General features: G+C 37.6%; 2 non-coding genes across 2 annotated transcripts; one reads left to right on the forward strand and one right to left on the reverse strand.

Moving 5' to 3' along the window:
• The first annotated feature begins 2163 nt into the window (after nucleotides 1–2163).
• On the forward strand, nucleotides 2164–2245 carry TRNAS-GCU (transfer RNA serine (anticodon GCU)). The gene has a single exon. It is a non-coding gene; the product is annotated as a tRNA-Ser (tRNA).
• A 9906-nt stretch (nucleotides 2246–12151) lies between these two features.
• TRNAT-AGU (transfer RNA threonine (anticodon AGU)) lies at nucleotides 12152–12225 on the reverse strand. Its single transcript has one exon. It is a non-coding gene; the product is annotated as a tRNA-Thr (tRNA).
• Between the last annotated feature and the right edge of the window lie 3444 nt (nucleotides 12226–15669).

Below are 15669 nucleotides of genomic sequence, written 5' to 3' on the forward strand. Positions count from 1 at the left end.
GAATAGACAGATTGAAGAAATGCCATGGCAAAACCAAAAGGAGGAAAAATTATGACTAATTGATATTAAAAACCTCAGCACTGGTTCATTTCTGATAGAGTTTTCCCCAAGCTAACTTCAAACAACAGGCACTGTAGTTGACGAGATAAGGCAACTCTGACAAAAGCCAACATACAATCTTCAGTGAAAAAACACTGACTGGTAAAAACCCTCTCAACATCTTCCCACCTAAACGCACGGGCGCTATGTAGAAGAGGTGGCCGAGTGGTTAAGGCGATGGACTGCTAATCCATTGTGCTCTGCATGCATGGGTTCGAATCCCATCCTCGTCGGATTAATCTGCTTCTTCTTTCATGTTGAATGGTTTGGTTTTCATTTTTAACCCAAGCGGTGGACACTTCAAGCATGAAAGTTTACAATACTCCTGTGCTGCTATCAAACTTTGCAGAGTCAGATCTGTAAATCCACTGGTTTTAATTTGTAAAGCTTGATGCCATCCTATATTCTGTAAAGAAAATTATATCCTCTAATTCCTTTTAAAGTGTTTCAACAGCAGAGAATTTTTTTTCTCAATTGCACTATATTAGGGCTGTGGGAAATTAATATTTGATGACAAACAAGAGTAAAAGTCCTCTTTTGGGGGTAAAAACCCACAAAATGAGATGAAGAATAGAAAGCACTGCTGACATTCAAAATCAAGATTTTCCTTTTACTAAATAGGCTCTTTGACCAACTAAGCCAAAGGACAAACAGGTGCAAAACATTAAAAAGCCTGCTTAGAGAGTTAAACAGCCCTAAACTGAGATAAAGAAGGAAAAGGACTGCTGGCATTCAAATTCAAGATTTTCCATTTACTAAATAGGCTCTTTGACCAACTAAGACAAAGGACAAACAGGTGTGATACATTAGAAAGCCTGCTTAGAGAGTTAAACAGCCCTAAACTGAGATAAAGAAGGAAAAGGACTGCTGGCATTCAAATTCAAGATTTTCCATTTACTAAATAGTCTCTTTGACAAACTAAGACAAAGGACAAACAGGTGTGATACATTAGAAAGCCTGCTTAGAGAGTTAAACAGCCCTAAACTGAGATAAAGAAGGAAGAGGACTGCTGGCATTCAAATTCAAGATTTTCTGTTTACTAAACAGGCTCTTTGACCAACTATGACAAAGGACAAACAGGTGTGATACATTAGAAAGCCTGCTTAGAGAGTTAAGAAGCCCCAAACTGACATAAAGAAAGAAGAGCACTGCTGGCATTCAAATTCAAGATTTTCTGTTTACTAAACAGGCTCTTTGACCAACTAAGCCAAAGGACATAAAGGTGAGATACATTGGCTAAACGGAATAGAGATGCATAGAAAGGAGGCATTTCAAAACTAAACCACCTGGTTTTACATTGTCATGCTTGAAGCCATCTTTCTTCCTTTATATGTCTTAGATAGAAGAGATTTTTGATCTCACAATTGCACTATCAGTCGCAAGTGAAACACCTATTTTTAAGATAGGAAGCTTCTTTGTGAGGAGATGAAAACAAGGCACTGCTGAGATTCGAACTCAGGATCTGCCTTGTACTAGACAGGCGCTTTAACCAACTAAGCCACAGCACCAGAAGATGGCATGCATTTGAAATCCAAGGAAGATTGAAGCACCAATCGAACATTCAACTGATTAGCGCAGCAAAACAATATTGAGCTTGAGTTCCATTCCACGTAGAGCAGAAACATGGATTAAGATTTCAATCTCAGTCATAACACTTAAGAAGCCAAGTAAATTTTGAAGAGCATTCATTTAAAAGACTGACAAATTAACAGAAGCTGTATCAAGGACAATGGCTTTGAAGTTTTGCAATTGAATGAGCCATCTTTTAGCACAGCTGAAATTTGGGACTTGTTTTGCTTCCAAGTTATGACACAGAATAGACAGATTGAAGAAATGCCATGGCAAAACCAAAAGGAGGAAAAATTATGACTAATTGATATTAAAAACCTCAGCACTGGTTCATTTCTGATAGAGTTTTCCCCAAGCTAACTTCAAACAACAGGCACTGTAGTTGACGAGATAAGGCAACTCTGACAAAAGCCAACATACAATCTTCAGTGAAAAAACAGTGACTGGTAAAAACCCTCTCAACATCTTCCCACCTAAACGCACAGGCGCTATGTAGACGAGGTGGCCGAGTGGTTAAGGTGATGGACTGCTAATCCATTGTGCGCTGCATGCATGGGTTCGAATCCCATCCTCGTCGGATTAATCTGCTTCTCCTATCATGTTGAATGGTTTGGTTTTCATTTTTAACCCAAGCGGTGGACACTTCAAGCATGAAAGTTTACAATACTTCTGTGCTGCTATCAAACTTTGCAGAGTCAGATCTGTAAATACACTGGTTTTAATTTGTAAAGCTTGATGCCATCCTATATTTTGTAAAGAAAATTATATCCTCTAATTCCTTTTAAAGTGTTTCAACAGCAGAGAATTTTTTTTCTCAATTGCACTATATTAGGGCTGTGGGAAATTAATATTTGATGACAAACAAGAGTAAAAGTCCTCTTTTTGGGGTAAAAACCCACAAAATGAGATGAAGAATAGAAAGCACTGCTGACATTCAAAATCAAGATTTTCCTTTTACTAAATAGGCTCTTTGACCAACTAAGCCAAAGGACAAACAGGTGAAAAACATTAAAAAGCCTGCTTAGAGAGTTAAACAGCCCTAAACTGAGATAAAGAAGGAAAAGGACTGCTGGCATTCAAATTCAAGATTTTCCATTTACTAAATAGGCTCTTTGACAAACTAAGACAAAGGACAAACAGGTGTGATACATTAGAAAGCCTGCTTAGAGAGTTAAACAGCCCTAAACTGAGATAAAGAAGGAAGAGGACTGCTGGCATTCAAATTCAAGATTTTCTGTTTACTAAACAGGCTCTTTGACCAACTATGACAAAGGACAAACAGGTGTGATACATTAGAAAGCCTGCTTAGAGAGTTAAGAAGCCCCAAACTGACATAAAGAAAGAATAGCACTGCTGGCATTCAAATTCAAGATTTTCTGTTTACTAAACAGGCTCTTTGACCAACTAAGCCAAAGGACATAAAGGTGAGATACATTGGCTAAACGGATTAGAGATGCATAGAAAGGAGGCATTTCAAAACTATATCACCTGGTTTTACATTGTCATGCTTGAAGCCATCTTTCTTCCTTTATATGTCTTAGATAGAAGAGATTTTTAATCTCACAATTGCACTATCAGTCGCAAGTGAAACACCTATTTTTAAGATAGGAAGCTTCTTTGTGAGGAGATGAAAACAAGGCACTGCTGAGATTCGAACTCAGGATCTGCTGTTTACTAGACAGGCACTTTAACCAACTAAGCCACAGCACCAGAAGATGGCATGCATTTGAAATCCAAGGAAGATTGAAGCACCAATCGAACATTCAACTGGTTAGCGCAGCAAAACAATATTGAGCTTGAGTTCCATTCCACGTAGAGCAGAAACATGGATTAAGATTTCAATCTCAGTCATAACACTTAAGAAGCCAAGTAAATTTTGAAGAGCATTCATTTAAAAGACTGACAAATTTACAGAAGCTGTATCGAGGACAAAGGCTTTGAAGTTTTGCAATTGAATGAGCCATCTTTTAGCACAGCTGAAATTTGGGACTTGTTTTGCTTCCAAGTTATGACACAGAATAGACAGATTGAAGAAATGCCATGGCAAAACCAAAAGGAGGAAAAATTATGACTAATTGATATTAAAAACCTCAGCACTGGTTCATTTCTGATAGAGTTTTCCCCAAGCTAACTTCAAACAACAGGCACTGTAGTTGACGAGATAAGGCAACTCTGACAAAAGCCAACATACAATCTTCAGTGAAAAAACACTGACTGGTAAAAACCCTCTCAACATCTTCCCACCTAAACGCACGGGCGCTATGTAGAAGAGGTGGCCGAGTGGTTAAGGAGATGGACTGCTAATCCATTGTGCTCTGCATGCATGGGTTCGAATCCCATCCTCGTCGTATTAATCTGCTTTTTCTTTCTTGTTGAATGGTTTGGTTTTCATTTTTAACCCAAGCGGTGGACACTTCAAGCATGAAAGTTTACAATACTCCTGTGCTGCTATCAAACTTTGCAGAGTCAGATCTGTAAATCCACTGGTTTTAATTTGTAAAGCTTGATGCCATCCTATATTCTGTAAAGAAAATTATGTCCTCTAATTCCTTTTAAAGTGTTTCAACAGCAGAGAATTTTTTTTCTCAATTGCACTATATTAGGGCTGTGGGAAATTAATATTTGATGACAAACAAGAGTAAAAGTCCACTTTTTGGGGTAAAAACCCACAAAATGAGATGAAGAATAGAAAGCACTGCTGACATTCAAAATCAAGATTTTCCTTTTACTAAATAGGCTCTTTGACCAACTAAGCCAAAGGACAAACAGGTGCAAAACATTAAAAAGCCTGCTTAGAGAGTTAAACAGCCCTAAACTGAGATAAAGAAGTAAAAGGACTGCTGGCATTCAAATTCAAGATTTTCCATTTACTAAATAGGCTCTTTGACCAACTAAGACAAAGGACAAACAGGTGTGATACATTAGAAAGCCTGCTTAGAGAGTTAAACAGCCCTAAACTGAGATAAAGAAGGAAGAGGACTGCTGACATTCAAATTCAAGATTTTCTGTTTACTAAACAGGCTCTTTGACCAACTAAGACAAAGTACAAACAGGTGTGATACATTAGAAAGCCTGCATAGAGAGTTAAGAAGCCCCAAACTGACATAAAGAAAGAATAGCACTGCTGGCATTCAAATTCAAGATTTTCTGTTTACTAAACAGGCTCTTTGACCAACTAAGCCAAAGGACATAAAGGTGAGAGACATTGGATAAACGGATTAGAGATGCATAGAAAGGAGGCATTTCAAAACAAAAGCAACTGGTTTTACATTGTCATGCTTGAAGCCATCTTTCTTCCTTTATATGTCTTAGATAGAAGAGATTTTTAATGTCACAATTGCACTATCAGTCGCAAGTGAAACACCTATTTTTAAGATAGGAAGCTTCTTTGTGAGGAGATGAACACAAGGCACTGCAGATATTCGAACTCAGGATCTTCTGTTTACTAGACAGGCACTTTAACCAACTAAGCCACAGCACCAGAAAATGTCATGCATTTGAAATCCAAGGAAGATTGAAGCACCAATCGAAAATTCAACTGGTTAGCGCAGCAAAACAATATTGAGCTTGAGTTCCATTCCACGTAGAGCAGAAACATGGATTAAGATTTCAATCTCAGTCATAACACTTAAGAAGCCAAGTAAATTTTGAAGAGCATTCATTTAAAAGACTGACAAATTTACAGAAGCTGTATCGAGGACAAAGGCTTTGAAGTTTTGCAATTGAATGAGCCATCTTTTAGCACAGCTGAAATTTGGGACTTGTTTTGCTTCCAAGTTATGACACAGAATAGACAGATTGAAGAAATGCCATGGCAAAACCAAAAGGAGGAAAAATTATGACTAATTGATATTAAAAACCTCAGCACTGGTTCATTTCTGATAGAATTTTCCCCAAGCTAACTTCAAACAACAGGCACTGTAGTTGACGAGATAAGGCAACTCTGACAAAAGCCAACATACAATCTTCAGTGAAAAAACACTGACTGGTAAAAACCCTCTCAACATCTTCCCACCTAAACGCACAGGCGCTATGTAGACGAGGTGGACGAGTGGTTAAGGCGATGGACTGCTAATCCATTGTGCTCTGCGTGCATGGGTTCGAATCCCATCCTCGTCGTATTAATCTGCTTCTTCTTTCGTGTTGAATGGTTTGGTTTTCATTTTTAACCCAAGCGGTGGACACTTCAAGCATGAAAGTTTACAATACTCCTGTGCTGCTATCAAACTTTGCAGAGTCAGATCTGTAAATCCACTGGTTTTAATTTGTAAAGCTTGATGCCATCCTATATTCTGTAAAGAAAATTATATCCTCTAATTCCTTTTAAAGTGTTTCAAAAGCAGAGAATTTTTTTTCTCAATTGCACTATATTAGGGCTATGGGAAATTAATATTTGATGACAAGCAAGAGTAAAAGTCCTCTTTTTGGAGTAAAAACCCACAAAATGAGATGAAGAATAGAAAGCACTGCTGACATTCAAAATCAAGATTTTCCTTTTACTAAATAGGCTCTTTGAACAACTAAGCCAAAGGACAAACAGGTGCGAAACATTAAAAAGCCTGCTTAGAGAGTTAAACAGCCCTAAACTGAGATAAAGAAGGAAAAGGACTGCTGGCATTCAAATTCAAGATTTTCCATTTACTAAATAGGCTCTTTGACCAACTAAGACAAAGGACAAACAGGTGTGATACATTAGAAAGCCTGCTTAGAGAGTTAAACAGCCCTAAACTGAGATAAAGAAGGAAGAGGACTGCTGGCATTCAAATTCAAGATTTTCTGTTTACTAAAAAGGCTCTTTGACCCACTATGACAAAGGACAAACAGGTGTGATACTTTAGAAAGCCTGCTTAGAGAGTTAAGAAGCCCCAAACTGACATAAAGAAAGAATAGCACTGCTGGCATTCAAATTCAAGATTTTCTGTTTACTAAACAGGCTCTTTGACCAACTAAGCCAAAGGACATAAAGGTGAGATACATTGTATAAACGGATTAGAGATGCATAGAAAGGAGGCATTTCAAAACTAAATCAACTGGTTTTACATTGACATGCTTGAAGCCATCTTTCTTCCTTTATATCTCTTAGATAAAAGAGATTTTTAATTGCACTATCAGTCTCAAGCGAAACACCTATTTTTAAGATAGGATGCTTCTTTGTGAGGAGATGAAAACCAGGCACTGCTGAGATTCAAACTCAGGATCTCCTGTTTACTAGACAGGCACTTTAACCAACTAAGCCACAGCACCAGAAAATGGCATGCATTTGAAATCCAAGGAAGATTGAAGCACCAATCGAACATTCAACTGGTTAGCGCAGCAAAACAATATTGAGCTTGCGTTCCATTCCACATAGAGCAGAAACATGGAATAAGATTTCAATCTCAGTCATAACACTTAAGAAGCCAAGTAAATTTTGAAGAGCATTCATTTAAAAGACTGACAAATTTACAGAAGCTGTATCGAGGACAAAGGCTTTGAAGTTTTGCAATTGAATGAGCCATCTTTTAGCACAGCTGAAATTTGGGACTTGTTTTGCTTCCAAGTTATGACACAGAATAGACAGATTGAAGAAATGCCATGGCAAAACCAAAAGGAGGAAAAATTATGACTAATTGATATTAAAAACCTCAGCACTGGTTCATTTCTGATAGAGTTTTCCCCAAGCTAACTTCAAACAACAGGCACTGTAGTTGACGAGATAAGGCAACTCTGACAAAATCCAACATACAATCTTCAGTGAAAAAACACTGACTGGTAAAAACCCTCTCAACATCTTCCCACCTAAACGCACAGGCACTATGTAGACGAGGTGGACGAGTGGTTAAGGCGACGGACTGCTAATCCATTGTGCTCTGCATGCATGGGTTCGAATCCCATCCTCGTCGCATTAATCTGCTTCTTATTTCGTGTTGAATGGTTTGGTTTTCATTTTTAACCCAAGCGGTGGACACTTCAAGCATGAAAGTTTACAATACTCCTGTGCTGCTACCAAACTTTGCAGAGTCAGATCTGTAAATCCACTGGTTTTAATTTGTAAAGCTTGATGCCATCCTATATTCTGTAAAGAAAATTATATCCTCTAATTCCTTTTAAAGTGTTTCAACAGCAGAGAATTTTTTTTCTCAATTGCACTATATTAGGGCTGTGGGAAATTAATATTTGATGACAAACAAGAGTAAAAGTCCTCTTTTTGGGGTAAAAACCCACAAAATGAGATGAAGAATAGAAAGCACTGCTGACATTCAAAATCAAGATTTTCATTTTACTAAATAGGCTCTTTGACCAACTAAGCCAAAGGACAAACAGGTGCGAAACATTAAAAAGCCTGCTTAGAGAGTTAAACAGCCCTAAACTGAGATAAAGAAGGAAAAGGACTGCTGGCATTCAAATTCAAGATTTTCCATTTACTAAATAGGCTCTTTGACCAACTAAGACAAAGGACAAACAGGTGTGATACATTAGAAAGCCTGCTTAGAGAGTTAAACAGCCCTAAACTGAGATAAAGAAGGAAGAGGACTGCTGGCATTCAAATTCAAGATTTTCTGTTTACTAAACAGGCTCTTTGACCAACTATGACAAAGGACAAACAGGTGTGATACATTAGAAAGCCTGCTTAGAGAGTTAAGAAGCCCCAAACTGACATAAAGAAAGAATAGCACTGCTGGCATTCAAATTCAAGATTTTCTGTTTACTAAACAGGCTCTTTGACCAACTAAGACAAAGGACATAAAGGTGAGATACATTGGATAAACGGATTAGAGATGCATAGAAAGGAGGCATTTCAAAACTAAATCAACTGGTTTTACATTGTCATGCTTGAAGCCATCTTTCTTCCTTTATATCTCTTAGATAGAAGAGATTTTTAATCTCACAATTGCACTATCAGTCGCAAGTGAAACACCTATTTTTAAGATAGGATGCTTCTTTGTGAGGAGATGAAAACAAGGCACTGCTGAGATTCGAAGTCAGGATCTCCTGTTTACTAGACAGGCGCTTTAACCAACTAAGCCACAGCACCAGAAAATGGCATGCATTTGAAATCCAAGGAAGATTGAAGCACCAATCGAACATTCAACTGGTTAGCGCAGCAAAACAATATTGAGCTTGAGTTCCATTCCACATAGAGCAGAAACATGGAATAAGATTTCAATCTCAGTCATAACACTTAAGAAGCCAAGTAAATTTTGAAGAGCATTCATTTAAAAGACTGACAAATTTACAGAAGCTGTATCGAGGACAAAGGCTTTGAAGTTTTGCAATTGAATGAGCCATCTTTTAGCACAGCTGAAATTTGGGACTTGTTTTGCTTCCAAGTTATGACACAGAATAGACAGATTGAAGAAATGCCATGGCAAAACCAAAAGGAGGAAAAATTATGACTAATTGATATTAAAAACCTCAGCACTGGTTCATTTCTGATAGAGTTTTCCCCAAGCTAACTTCAAACAACAGGCACTGTAGTTGACGAGATAAGGCAACTCTGACAAAAGCCAACATACAATCTTCAGTGAAAAAACACTGACTGGTAAAAACCCTCTTAACATCTTCCCACCTAAACGCACAGGTGCTATGTAGACGAGGTGGACGAGTGGTTAAGGCGATGGACTGCTAATCCATTGTGCTCTGCATGCATGGGTTCGAATCCCATCCTCGTCGTATTAATCTGCTTCTTCTTTCATGTTGAATGGTTTGGTTTTCATTTTTAACCCAAGCGGTGGACACTTCAAGCATGAAAGTTTACAATACTCCTGTGCTGCTATCAAACTTTGCAGAGTCAGATCTGTAAATCCACTGGTTTTAATTTGTAAAGCTTGATGCCATCCTATATTCTGTAAAGAAAATTATATCCTCTAATTCCTTTTAAAGTGTTTCAACAGCAGAGATTTTTTTTTCTCAATTGCACTATATTAGGGCTATGGGAAATTAATATTTGATGACAAGCAAGAGTAAAAGTCCTCTTTTTGGGGTAAAAACCCACAAAATGAGATGAAGAATAGAAAGCACTGCTGACATTCAAAATCAAGATTTTCCTTTTACTAAATAGGCTCTTTGAACAACTAAGCCAAAGGACAAACAGGTGCGAAACATTAAAAAGCCTGCTTAGAGAGTTAAACAGCCCTAAACTGAGATAAAGAAGGAAAAGGACTGCTGGCATTCAAATTCAAGATTTTCCATTTACTAAATAGGCTCTTTGACCAACTAAGACAAAGGACAAACAGGTGTGATACATTAGAAAGCCTGCTTAGAGAGTTAAACAGCCCTAAACTGAGATAAAGAAGGAAGAGGACTGCTGGCATTCAAATTCAAGATTTTCTGTTTACTAAAAAGGCTCTTTGACCCACTATGACAAAGGACAAACAGGTGTGATACTTTAGAAAGCCTGCTTAGAGAGTTAAGAAGCCCCAAACTGACATAAAGAAAGAATAGCACTGTTGGCATTCAAATTCAAGATTTTCTGTTTACTAAACAGGCTCTTTGACCAACTAAGCCAAAGGACATAAAGGTGAGATACATTGTATAAACGGATTAGAGATGCATAGAAAGGAGGCATTTCAAAACTAAATCAACTGGTTTTACATTGACATGCTTGAAGCCATCTTTCTTCCTTTATATCTCTTAGATAAAAGAGATTTTTAATATCACAATTGCACTATCAGTCTCAAGTGAAACACCTATTTTTAAGATAGGATGCTTCTTTGTGAGGAGATGAAAACAAGGCACTGCTGAGATTCGAAGTCAGGATCTCCTGTTTACTAGACAGGCGCTTTAACCAACTAAGCCACAGCACCAGAAAATGGCATGCATTTGAAATCCAAGGAAGATTGAAGCACCAATCGAACATTCAACTGGTTAGCGCAGCAAAACAATATTGAGCTTGAGTTCCATTTCACGTAGAGCAGAAACATGGAATAAGATTTCAATCTCAGTCATAACACTTAAGAAGCCAAGTAAATTTTGAAGAGCATTCATTTAAAAGACTGACAAATTTACAGAAGCTGTATCGAGGACAAAGACTTTGAAGTTTTGCAATTGAATGAGCCATCTTTTAGCACAGCTGAAATTTGGGACTTGTTTTGCTTCCAAGTTATGACACAGAATAGACAGATTGAAGAAATGCCATGGCAAAACCAAAAGGAGGAAAAATTATGACTAATTGATATTAAAAACCTCAGCACTGGTTCATTTCTGATAGAGATTTCCCCAAGCTAACTTCAAACAACAGGCACTGTAGTTGACGAGATAAGGCAACTCTGACAAAAGCCAACATACAATCTTCAGTGAAAAAACACTGACTGGTAAAAACCCTCTCAACATCTTCCCACCTAAACGCACGTGCGCTATGTAGAAGAGGTGGCCGAGTGGTTAATGTGATGGACTGCTAATCCATTGTGCTCTGCATGCATGGGTTCGAATCCCATCCTCGTCGGATTAATCTGCTTCTTCTTTCGTTTTGAATGGTTTGGTTTTCATTTTTAACCCAAGCGGTGGACAGTTCAAGCATGAAAGTCTACAATACTCCTGTGCTGCTATCAAACTTTGCAGAGTCAGATCTGTAAATCCACTGGTTTTAATTTGTAAAGCTTGATGCCATCCTATATTCTGTAAAGAAAATTATATCCTCTAATTCCTTTTAAAGTGTTTCAACAGCAGAGAATTTTTTTTCTCAATTGCACTATATTAGGGCTGTGGGAAATTAATATTTGATGACAATCAAGAGTAAAAGTCCTCTTTTGGGGGTAAAAACCCACAAAATGAGATGAAGAATAGAAAGCACTGCTGACATTCAAAATCAAGATTTTCCTTTTACTAAATAGGCTCTTTGACCAACTAAGCCAAAGGACAAACAGGTGCGAAACATTAAAAAGCCTGCTTAGAGAGTTAAACAGCCCTAAACTGAGATAAAAAAGGAAAAGGACTGCTGGCATTCAAATTCAAGATTTTCCATTTACTAAATAGGCTCTTTGACCAACTAAGACAAAGGACAAACAGGTGTGATACATTAGAAAGCCTGCTTAGAGAGTTAAACAGCCCTAAACTGAGATAAAGAAGGAAGAGGACTGCTGGCATTCAAATTCAAGATTTTCTGTTTACTAAACAGGCTCTTTGACCAACTAAGACAAAGGACAAACAGGTGTGATACATTAGAAAGCCTGCTTAGAGAGTTAAGAAGCCCCAAACTGACATAAAGAAAGAATAGCACTGCTGGCATTCAAATTCAAGATTTTCTGTTTACTAAACAGGCTCTTTGACCAACTAAGCCAAAGGACATAAAGGTGAGATACATTGGATAAATGGATTAGAGATGCATAGAAAGGAGGCATTTCAAAACTAAATCAACTGGTTTTACATTGTCATGCTTGAAGCCATATTTCTTCCTTTATATCTCTTAGATAGAAGAGATTTTTAATCTCACAATTGCACTATCAGTCGCAAGTGAAACACCTATTTTTAAAATAGGAAGCTTCTTTGTGAGGAGATGAAAACAAGGCACTGCTGAGATTCGAACTCAGGATCTCCTGTTTACTAGACAGGCGCTTTAACCAACTAAGCCACAGCACCAGAAGATGGCATGCATTTGAAATCCAAGGAAGATTGAAGCACCAATCGAACATTCAACTGGTTAGCGCAGCAAAACATTATTGAGCTTGAGTTCCATTCCACGTAGAGCAGAAACATGGAATAAGATTTCAATCTCAGTCATAACACTTAAGAAGCCAAGAAAATTTTGAAGAGCATTCATTTAAAAGACTGACAAATTTACAGAAGTTGTATCGAGGACAAAGGCTTTGAAGTTTTGCAATTGAATGAGCCATCTTTTAGCACAGCTGAAATTTGGGACTTGTTTTGCTTCCAAGTTATGACACAGAATAGACAGATTGAAGAAATGCCATGGCAAAACCAAAAGGAGGAAAAATTATGACTAATTGATATTAAAAACCTCAGCACTGGTTCATTTCTGATAGAGTTTTCCCCAAGCTAACTTCAAACAACAGGCACTGTAGTTGACAACATAAGTCAAATCTGACAAAAGCCAACATACAATCTTCAGTGAAAAAACACTGACTGGTAAAAACCCTCTCAACATCTTCCCACCTAAACGCACGTGCGGTATGTAGAAGAGGTGGCCGAGTGGTTAAGGTGATGGACTGCTAATCCATTGTGCTCTGCATGCATGGGTTCGAATCCCATCCTCGTCGGATTAATCTGCTTCTTCTTTCGTTTTGAATGGTTTGGTTTTCATTTTTAACCCAAGCGGTGGACACTTCAAGCATGAAAGTCTACAATACTCCTGTGCTGCTATCAAACTTTGCAGAGTCAGATCTGTAAATCCACTGGTTTTAATTTGTAAAGCTTGATGCCATCCTATATTCTGTAAAGAAAATTATAACATCTAATTCCTTTTAAAGTGTTTCAACAGCAGAGAATTTTTTTTCTCAATTGCACTATATTAGGGCTGTGGGAAATTAATATTTGATGACAAACAAGAGTAAAAGTCCTCTTTTTGGGGTAAAAACCCACAAAATGAGATGAAGAATAGAAAGCACTGCTGACATTCAAAATCAAGATTTTCCTTTTACTAAATAGGCTCATTGACCAACTAAGCCAAAGGACAAACAGGTGAGAAACATTAAAAAGCCTGCTTAGAGAGTTAAACAGCCCTAAACTGAGATAAAAAAGGAAAAGGACTGCTGGCATTCAAATTCAAAATTTTCCATTTACTAAATAGGCTCTTTGACCAATTAAGACAAAGGACAAACAGGTGTGATACATTAGAAAGCCTGCTTAGAGAGTTAAACAGCCCTAAACTGAGATAAAGAAGGAAGAGGACTGCTGGCATTCAAATTCAAGATTTTCTGTTTACTAAACAGGCTCTTTGACCAACTAAGACAAAGGACAAACAGGTGTGATACATTAGAAAGCCTGCTTAGAGAGTTAAGAAGCCCCAAACTGACATAAAGAAAGAATAGCACTGCTGGCATTCAAATTCAAGATTTTCTGTTTACTAAACAGGCTCTTTGACCAACTAAGCCAAAGGACATAAAGGTGAGATACATTGGATAAATGGATTAGAGATGCATAGAAAGGAGGCATTTCAAAACTAAATCAACTGGTTTTACATTGTCATGCTTGAAGCCATCTTTCTTCCTTTATATCTCTTAGATAGAAGAGATTTTTAATCTCACAATTGCACTATCAGTCGCAAGTGAAACACCTATTTTGAAGCTAGGATGCTTCTTTGTGAGGAGATGAAAACAAGGCACTGCTGAGATTCAAAGTCAGGATCTCCTGTTTACTAGACAGGCGCTTTAACCAACTAAGCCACAGCACCAGAAAATGGCATGCATTTGAAATCCAAGGAAGATTGAAGCACCAATCGAACATTCAACTGGTTAGCGCAGCAAAACAATATTGAGCTTGAGTTCCATTTCACGTAGAGCAGAAACATGGAATAAGATTTCAATCTCAGTCATAACACTTAAGAAGCCAAGTAAATTTTGAAGAGCATTCATTTAAAAGACTGACAAATTTACAGAAGCTGTATCGAGGACAAAGACTTTGAAGTTTTGCAATTGAATGAGCCATCTTTTAGCACAGCTGAAATTTGGGACTTGTTTTGCTTCCAAGTTATGACACAGAATAGACAGATTGAAGAAATGCCATGGCAAAACCAAAAGGAGGAAAAATTATGACTAATTGATATTAAAAACCTCAGCACTGGTTCATTTCTGATAGAGATTTCCCCAAGCTAACTTCAAACAACAGGCACTGTAGTTGACGAGATAAGGCAATTCTGACAAAAGCCAACATACAATCTTCAGTGAAAAAACACTGACTGGTAAAAACCCTCTCAACATCTTCCCACCTAAACGCACGTGCGCTATGTAGAAGAGGTGGCCGAGTGGTTAAGGTGATGGACTGCTAATCCATTGTGCTCTGCATGCATGGGTTCGAATCCCATCCTCGTCGGATTAATCTGCTTATTCTTTCGTTTTGAATGGTTTGGTTTTCATTTTTAACCCAAGCGGTGGACACTTCAAGCATGAAAGTCTACAATACTCCTTTGCTGCTATCAAACTTTGCAGAGTCAGATCTGTAAATCCACTGGTTTTAATTTGTAAAGCTTGATGCCATCCTATATTCTGTAAAGAAAATTATATCCTCTAATTCCTTTTAAAGTGTTTCAACAGCAGAGAATTTTTTTTCTCAATTGCACTATATTAGGGCTGTGGGAAATTAATATTTGATGACAAACAAGAGTAAAAGTCCTCTTTTTGGGGTAAAAACCCACAAAATGAGATGAAGAATAGAAAGCACTGCTGACATTCAAAATCAAGATTTTCCTTTTACTAAATAGGCTCTTTGACCAACTAAGCCAAAGGACAAACAGGTGCGAAACATTAAAAAGCCTGCTTAGAGAGTTAAACAGCCCTAAACTGAGATAAAAAAGGAAAAGGACTGCTGGCATTCAAATTCAAGATTTTCCATTTACTAAATAGGCTCTTTGACCAACTAAGACAAAGGACAAACAGGTGTGATACATTAGAAAGCCTGCTTAGAGAGTTAAACAGCCCTAAACTGAGATAAAGAAGGAAGAGGACTGCTGGCATTCAAATTCAAGATTTTCTGTTTACTAAACAGGCTCTTTGACCAACTAAGACAAAGGACAAACAGGTGTGATACATTAGAAAGCCTGCTTAGAGAGTTAAGAAGCCCCAAACTGACATAAAGAAAGAATAGCACTGCTGGCATTCAAATTCAAGATTTTCTGTTTACTAAACAGGCTCTTTGACCAACTAAGCCAAAGGACATAAAGGTGAGATACATTGGATAAATGGATTAGAGATGCATAGAAAGGAGGCATTTCAAAACTAAATCAACTGGTTTTACATTGTCATGCTTGAAGCCATATTTCTTCCTTTATATCTCTTAGATAGAAGAGATTTTTAATCTCACAATTGCACTATCAGTCGCAAGTGAAACACCTATTTTTAAGATAGGAAG

The sequence above is a fragment of the Dendrobates tinctorius genome, unplaced genomic scaffold, assembly GCF_039654945.1.
Source record: "Dendrobates tinctorius isolate UK_male_01 unplaced genomic scaffold, ASM3965494v1 ptg000204l, whole genome shotgun sequence".
Classification (NCBI taxonomy): Eukaryota; Metazoa; Chordata; class Amphibia; order Anura; family Dendrobatidae; genus Dendrobates; species Dendrobates tinctorius.